General features: G+C 46.8%; 1 non-coding gene across 1 annotated transcript; it reads right to left on the bottom strand.

Moving 5' to 3' along the window:
- Positions 1-4,529: 4,529 nt before the first annotated feature.
- On the bottom strand, positions 4,530-4,601 carry Trnat-cgu (transfer RNA threonine (anticodon CGU)). The gene has a single exon. It is a non-coding gene; the product is annotated as a tRNA-Thr (tRNA).
- Positions 4,602-8,893: the final 4,292 nt, after the last annotated feature.

Genomic DNA, 8,893 nt, shown 5'->3' on the forward strand with positions numbered 1-8,893 from the left:
GACATACTATCATGACCCCACTGTTGACAACGCACCTTTCTTAACACTGGAACACCTTATCGCGACGACCGCTCCAAATAACCAAATTCTTTTTCGTGCAAGACAACTGATGTTTCACTGATACATTCACTCCCCCACTTTCTGATGTAGTATGATTCCATCAACTCTCTAGTACACCTGTCTTTATGCTTAAACAAGATATCAGTCTCGCGGAATAGCGGATAGCAACGGTGCTTACACGTGCGGCAATGTTCGGCCAGACGTGCGTAATCATCTTTTTTAAGCTTGTTGCGATGCTCCAATAATCTAACGTTTAAGCAGCGACCTGTCTGACCAACATACACTTTTCCGCAAGATAAAGGAATGTGGTGTTTCTTTCTGCGATTGTCATTGTTTGCATTTGATTTCAATATCGTGTAGAGAATTCCTTTCTCAGCGAGAATAAGTTTTCAACGGTATTGCGAGGTCAAACCAAGCCTGGATGCACACTAGGGAATAAATATAGTAGGACCTGATGTTCTGTCTAGCCGTGTCGGCTACATCCAACCAGTAGCCTCAGTTACGGTTAACGCAACATTAAAACATGCGAAGTGGTACAACTGACGCAATGTTGCATCATGCAATGTTGTGTCATCCTCGGTAGCTCTTCGCAACACCTGCTAGGCAAGTAGTCCTTCCGAGTGACTGATTGGTGAGCACTCTTTTTGCGACTGCAAAATTACTCCTCTGACACCCTGTAAAAATGACCACGGCCATTCAATGACACTATTGAAGCCGAAAATCGATAAGTGGCCATTGTACGATTAACGTGGTCTGTGCTCTATTTGGAGCTGTTCTTTTTCGAGGGAGGAGGATACGGAACAAATTTCCGGAGGAGGAGTTGTAACAAAAACAACGAAAGAGCGGTCACCACTGTTTATATAAAAGGTCCGAAATTCGAGGTATGCGCAGTATGCGGATACGGACCGTGGAGGTCGGTGAAAAGGTGTTGCTCTGACGATTGTTTGTAAGTCCAGCTATGGCTGCCTACTACACGCACTTAGTGATGGCGCAAGGTTTTAGTATGCCAGAGAGTTTGAAGGACCACTATGATTACATCGGAACTAGCAAGGATGTTTGCAACGTGACCTATCGCGGCAAGTACTGCAAGAAAAACGTACGGGGCAGGAAGCTCCCATATATACAGCGGGGCAGGATATAAGTTGCAATAATAAATTATCTTTATGTCAGACACAGAGAGGCAGACAGACAGACAGGCCAACATTGTCGCGCTCGATTAGCCGAAGAAAAACTATCTCCTTTGAAATTAGCTACGAAGAGACGCTGCCGCCACTGTTCCGCATGCTGCGAACATTGCGAAAGCGTACCCCTCGCCGCCGCCGATAGCCCGCAAAATAAGAGGTAAACACAAAAACGAAAACCGGCTAGCGCACGAGAAGCCCAAGAGGGAGGTCCCACCGCGAGAACGGGACAGGGCAGGGGCGCTACGCGTCGTTATGTTTATTTCCGTTAAGAGCCCGGGCAGAACCCACACGGGTCTGACTTCAACCACTCTTTTGTGTATGCGTGTGTGTTGTGCCAGCACGCCTGACACAAATTCGCTGCACCCGGCGACGTGCCGACGGCGGAGTTGATTCGCGCCTACGTCAAACCACTCACGGCAGACGTGCCGCAACTTGGCGCGAAAGGCCCCGCCGAGTCTGCTCTCCCTTTCCCATTGGGACGGCCGGACCAAGTCATGCCTGGCAAAAACGACCCCCGGCAGACACGCAGCGAGTAGCGCCTGGAGACGGCGCCGCTGAGTCACCTTCCATTTTTCTGTTGCGGCGGCTCGGCTAATGCAATCGCTTAGCCTCAATTTGCCGAATTCAAACTGCGGGCAGTGATAGTCCATGATTGAAGGGATTCGAAATGCACGCGGCTGCAACAGAACCCCGGGGGTATAACACCAGCCCGGAAGCAGCGGTGGTGCGGCGGCATCTCATCGGAGGCACTGAGTTGAGAAGTGCTATCGCCTTTGTCCGAGCAATTAATGCTCTTGGTATGCCTTTCTATATATTGTATGTAAATACAGCTTCAACTCATCGTCTTATCGACTACTTCGTCGCTCTGCTCTGCGTCGCGTCGATAGCGGACTGAGGAGGGTAACGTCGCAACAGTGGTGACTGAGCTCGGATGGCCCAGTCCCAACAGTGTGTCTGCGCGTATGTTTGCGGGAGAAGAAGGGGGGGGGGCGTAAAGCGGGTACTGCTCGCAGTCGAGGACCGCAGCGCACCCAGTGCTTGGCAGCCGTTACAGCACTGTCCAACAGCTCTCCCGTGCTTTATGAACTCGAAAACAAAATTTGCAGACGCGTTTATTGGAGGCGTGATATCTTGCACTGACGTCGCTTTCATTTCCGTGTTGATGCGTTGGTTGCACAGTAGAAATTTGCAGCTCTTCTCTCGAGCAGCGCTGAATCGATCAAAAAGTGCGGTGGCGTCGTTATGGACAAGCGACATGGTTTACGAGACGTTCCAAGACGCGAGCTTAAGCTAAAAATCCGAAGGCTGGCGTTGCCGTTCATCATTAAAAACGGCCCCTTGGTGCCATCTTAAACTCGGCAGTAGTTGCTAGCGAGGGCCGGTCTTCCCGCCAGTAAATAGCACATGAAGGTAGGGGAAAAACAACCACCGGAATTCACCATCGTCGTCAGCTTCCTCATTACACGTTGGCATAAACGAGAAGCGGCACATCGGGTTGCCATTCCAAAGCAAAGCCATTCGAAAGCAAAACGCTCCTCCAGCGGCAAGATGACGGAGCTCTTCGACAAAATATGCGAGGCGAAACAAGGCGTCGCACGCGTTCAACTAGGCATTATGATGTCCGATTAACAACCCACAAACGTGCTTCGGTGTACTCGGATATTTTATTTCTAATGCAGGGACAAATTACACCACCGTGCCTGCACGGTGGGGTTATACGCTTACTTGTAAATGGAAGGCAGCGCGAGGGTGGTAGCCAGCGCCACTGGCTACCCCCCTCAAGCGTCAGATACAGTCGTACTAAATATAAATACCCCAGAAAGTGAAGGAGAACACAGTCGCCAAGATAGCCGAATTGGTAAGGCATTCGAGATGTAATCGAAAGGCGTGGGTTCGGTCCCCATTCTGGGCGCGTGTTTTTCTTTCTCACGTAATTTATAAAAAATAATGTAACGTCACTAACGGTAAAAAATAGTCTAACCATTCCCCTATGCCTTCTTTGGTGTTGTAGACTGCCGGCATTTCTTTCTGTATTTCCTAACTAGCGCCTCATTTCCAGACCCTATTATCGTGCGAAAGCTTAGTGAGGGCCTCGGTTCTGGCAGCCTTGATGCCAAGGTACCATAAGAGGGTTTCCCGCCAGTTACCCGCTTATGACAGGCTGTAGACGTTCGCGTCACGCCCCGGGGGTTAAAAAAGAAGGTCCCCTTCTCCCCGTGTAGTCAGAGTGGCGCTGGCTACCACCCTCAAGCGTCAGATACAGTTGTCCTAAATATAAACACCCCAGAAAGTAAAAGAGAACACAGTCGCCCAGATAGCCGAATTCGTAAGGCATTCGAGATCTAACGAAAGGCGTGGGTTCGGTCCCACTCTGGGCGCGTGTTTGAGATGCAGAGCATCTGATTCACTCGCCTTGTCCCTCCGGCGTCGTCGTCGTTGTCGTCAGCGTTGTCCACCCCTCCCCCATTCTCCTCGCCACGCCAGCTGCGCTCTCCGCCGCTCACTAACTCTCTCTTCCGATAGCGAACACTCTCTCGCGAGGGGCATTGGATTGGATTGGATTGGATTGGATTGGCTTGGCTTGGCTTGACTTGGATTGGATTGGATCTGGATTGGATTGGATTAAAGTGGATTGTGTTGCGTCATAGCCGCGGCAGACGCGCTGGGGCCGGCGCATGTGCAGTACTCTCTCTTCCGCGGTTTCCTCTCCTTCGGGCGTGCTGCGCATACAACCGGTGTGCCGTTCTCCGGCGAAGCAACATCCACGCTTGGTTCAAACACCTAGAGTCCACGCAGCTTTGCAAGTACGCCAACGTCGTCATCGACTGGGACAGGCTTACGCAGTCCCCTCAACGTTATGCGCGCTATAAAGCGCGGTCCCTTCGGCGCTCCGCCTATGCGTCGCATCTACACAGGGGTTCCCGCGAGGGGAGGTGGGAGTTTTTTTTTTCTTTCTCCCCTAATAATAAAAAATAATGTAACATCACTAACGGTAAAAAATAGTCCCCTATGCCTTATTTGGCTCTGTAGACTGCCGGAATTTATTTCTGTATATATATATATATATATATATATATATATATATATATATATATATATATATATATATATATATATATATATATATATATATATATATATATATATATAAATATAAAAATATAGGTCAGCAGTCTACGACACCAAAGGAGGCATAGGGGTGTAGTTAGGCTCTTTTCTTTTTTACTACGGTTAATGAAGTGAACATTTTTTTTTAAATATACAGAAGAAAGAAAGAAAAACACGCGCCCAGAGTGGGGACCGAACCCACGCCTTTCGATTACGTGTCGAATGCCTTACCAATTCGGCTATCTGGGCGACTGTGTTCTCCTTCACTTTCTATATATATATAAAAAAAAAGTAAAAGAAAACTCCTCGAGGAGCCAGAAAAAATACTTGAGAAAATGGTAGACGCACGATTAAAAACAAAAACAGTGGTTTACTGACGGTTAGACTGCGGGACCAGTCTTGGTCCCGCAGTCGAAACGTCAGTACACCACTGTTTTTGTTTTTAATCGTGCGTCTACCCTTTTCTCAAGTATACATATATATATATATATATATATATATATATATATATATATATATATATATGTATAGTTGTGAGGTACTCACAATAGTTGGGAAATGGTCAGTGGCGTCCTCATTCTGCACTTTCACATGCAATTTTCGGACAAATACCTTGGCACAGTTAAACTTACTTCTATTGTTTCCGGTAATGGAAATCATTCTTGATTTTCATCCAACCATACTCACTAACCTTATTTCTTCTGCGTTTGTGGAATCTAAGATTGTGGTAACCTCTGCGTGTTTATAATGTTCGCTATCACACACTTTTTCTTTCCTAGAATATCAACAACTATAAGTGAGCCCAGCCATGCTCTCAGAGGCTGTTCAGCGTGTACACTGACAATAATGCGCGGGAACTTCAGCGATAAATGGAACGCCGTCAATGACAAACCACACAATGCGGCGCACGAATCTTACGCACAGTACGTGCCATACATCCTTAGCGGGTTGAGGGAATGATAGCAGGGCAAGAGGGTTAAAGCATTAACGGAACGCGCAAAGGATTGGCCGGTCTACGTTCGCTTCACGGTCAGCGTCGGCTAACAGCGCTTGTTTAGGCACAAACAATCTGTGTAGCGGGAGTGGTTAAGAAATGCGAGTCGAAACGAACTGGTCGTATTAGAGTAGCTGTGAATCCGCAGATGCATACATTTCTTACAGATATCACATAAACAGCCTCGGCCTAGGCGAAGTCTGGGATGTGTACAAAAATTGTATTCTTAGCTCGAACACCACGTCATAGTCAATAAAAGACAAGTAATTGTGCTGCATAAGCCGTTGATGAAGTAGGCATATGGATGCGCCAGGCCTGATTACTTCGATTTGCTCTGCATGTTATACGTCGCAGCCAAACAGAGTCATGTGTCTTGATATTCTTCTGTATGGGCGGTTACCTCCAGCCTTTACATGCTAATAAATGTTCTGTCACAGAATGACCAAACCCGGCCGAAAGGCCTTTTACGCAGGACAAATGCCACTGGAAATATACCGCTGTATAGCAGAAGCTCTCCTCCAACGTTTCAGGCGGCTGTTGTCTAGCATCTTACGGGTGCAACCAAGACCAGCGGCCTTAATGGCAGTGCCACAGTGCGACATCACGTAAGAATACAATACAGAGTTACAAAACATCAATGGGTGTCTACCGTCCCACTTTCCTTTTTAAGCTACACGCTTGGCCGCATTCAAGACCTCTAATCGTCACTTTGTGGGATTTGCATCTTTAAAAAAATTAAAACTGTTCCACTCGAACTGAAGGCTGACGGAAGGACAGGCGGAGCAGTGTTTCGGCAGAATGGGCAGTGGAGCCTTTTTCGCTAACTGATACCACCCATCACGCTCTCCGCCCCCCTGTCTCGCTCCGCTCTTGATCAATTGAATAGAGGTTTGTTTTTTAAATTCTTAAGTAAAAACTTCAATAGGCGTTTATAGATACGTGAAAACCTATAAAAAGCATTCACGCCTTTATTTTAAATTTTCTTGGTATTTTTAAGCAGGTATCATCTGATGGGAAGGGGTTGGAGGATGTCGAAAACGAAGGGAAGACTGTTTAGTGTGCTATACGTAAAACTTGTTCAGCTGGTGTTTGAAGTCCAATATAACCACTGAGAAAACTGGGAAGGCTTAAGAAGCGGCTGCTAATAAAAAAATAAAATCAAGTAAGGATCACAGGGTCTTGTACCCTTCTCCAGTATAATCGGCAGTCACCTTACGGACATCTAGGGCGGTATTCTTGTGTTTTGACCCTTTTGTGTCCCTTTCAAAAGCGTCCCCCTTTGGCGTGCCCTGATTAGCTAAAAGCAAACAACCGGAGGTGACGTAACGCAATCGGAGCGGACCTACTGCGTTTGACAACGGCTTGTTCGAACAGGCGATTTGAATTTCAAACAGATGGTTTTTGGAAGCAGTCATGAATGCACCGATTATCTCCTTGTTATCAATTGTAGACGTGTTCGATATGCCCCGAGAAGCATTCCGCCAGCATTTATGTCTCTCAAAGAGGACCGTGCGGTGGCTGTGCAACGAGCTGCGGGATGAACTTGGCCGGCGGATGCGCGTCCTCAGCGTTGGGGGCTAACTGTTATGCGCACTTCGCTTCTTCGCTTCCGGTTGCTTTCAGTCAGCGGCCGGTAACAAAGAAACAACATCGCTGTCGCTGCCCTCCGTGAGCCTGGGCATCATACGCCGCCACCACACAGTGAAATAAAGGATCGCCGGCGAGTTAACTAACGATCAGCAGGTGCAATGGAATCAACAATCGTCTGCGAGCTTGATAGCTGTCGGGCAGACGACGAAAATTACACAAGTACTCCCCATAACATTTATAACCTTTGATTGGTACTTTACGCATGCACATACCAGCTTAACGTTCGTACACTTCACGAGCAACAGGTACGTCGTTACGAAACAAAAATTGTGCCCTCTTACACATTTATTCAGTCGTAGAGCACGACAAAAATGTCAACGACGTAAAGCGCCATTCGAGGTACTTGGATAAGGACGCATCGGCATTCCACAAGTGCGTCGATGCCACAATACGTAACTGGGCGGTTACCTTGATACACGGTCCTTGTCACCGACCTCAAAACGGAGTCTTACCACAAAAAACTGAGTAGCCGCATAATTGCTCACACTTCACGGTCACAAGGGAAGAGCTGACTGAAGCTGCCATCTTTGGATGTTCCTACCCTTGCGGTGAAATCTTTCAACGTCGTAACAAAAAAAATTTCATCATGTTTAGTTTTCCAAAATACGCTCAAATAAACACATAAAAGATACTCTGATACGGTTTCCTTTCCTTAAAATGCGTTTGCAAGAAGAGTTACGGTATTTTATTCAAAGGCCCACTGCTTAACCGGAAGTACGTCACAATGAAAGGGACGCCAAAGAGATGTTTTCAAAAGGGGCAGTTACGAGAATACCGCCCCTGTTCAAATGGTAGAATAAACGTGCTTCCTGTGAAACGTGAGTGGACGGGAAATTTTTCTCGTTGACTGTGGCATCAGTGACTTTTAAAGCAGGTGGCTTTTATTAGACTACAGCTGTGTGTTCGCTTCAGTGTAATATAAGGGAGTAACATTTTTTTATTTTTTAGTAGGGCGTAGAGTTGGTAATAGACTACACAGCTCTCGCCATCGGAAAAAGCAGGCTAAATATACTAAAAGCGCGTTTCCTACGCAGTGTAATCGTTTCATTTATTTACACCACCAAAAACGGGGACTTGACGATAGGAGTTGTTTGTATCCACAAGTGGAGTTGTTGTTTGTTCGTTCACATGTATCTGGACAAAAAAGCCGTATGAACTTGTGGGGATCTCGGTCCAGCCGGTGGTGACATTTATTCCAGTGACCTCCACTGCTCTTCTAACAGACTGCCCTTGCGTGAAATGGTCGTTGTGGGCCTCGCGGGCTCCCACTGCTGCTAACTGAACATATGCAGGCCGCTGGGACGAGGATTATTGAGGCAGGTGTACAATGTATGAGCTAATTGTAATCCATGGACTGCGGTCAGGCAGCCAACATGGCTGTGACCACGTAGTCGCCGGGTTTCAGGGTTAAGAACGAACTGGTTAAAACATGCGTCCATGAGCTTTTGGTCCATGGGATTCGCTGAGTGATGGTTTAGACATTCAATATTTTCACCCGTGCCTGCAGTAGTTCTTCTCAGTGTGCGTTTTTTGCGTTCTCTTGATGGACTGAAAAAGATGTCACCCACTGACAAGTTGACAAAATGCTGTAGAGCGAAAGGTAGAGAAAAATGTATATATTCATGTTCTCTAAGACAACCCCATCAATTTTGGCCAGCAGACCCAAATGCTGTGTCGGCAATATTTAAAAAAAAAAGGTGAACAAACGTTTGCATTCAGAAGTGAATCGTGGGCGCTAAATGCCGGTTCCTGTTATCAAGAACAATACGTTTTCCAGACATCAACGAGGAATGATTTCAAAATCCGCAGCATCTGATTTGCATTTCTTTTTCGTTTTCACAATAAGAGAGTGAATGCACTGAATGCTATTGACCTTCCAAGTACGGTTACATTTTCT

Source organism: Haemaphysalis longicornis, unplaced genomic scaffold (genome assembly GCF_048455015.1).
Source record: "Haemaphysalis longicornis isolate Haplotype H1 unplaced genomic scaffold, Haemaphysalis longicornis Haplotype H1 scaffold_13, whole genome shotgun sequence".
Lineage (NCBI taxonomy): Eukaryota > Metazoa > Arthropoda > Arachnida > Ixodida > Ixodidae > Haemaphysalis > Haemaphysalis longicornis.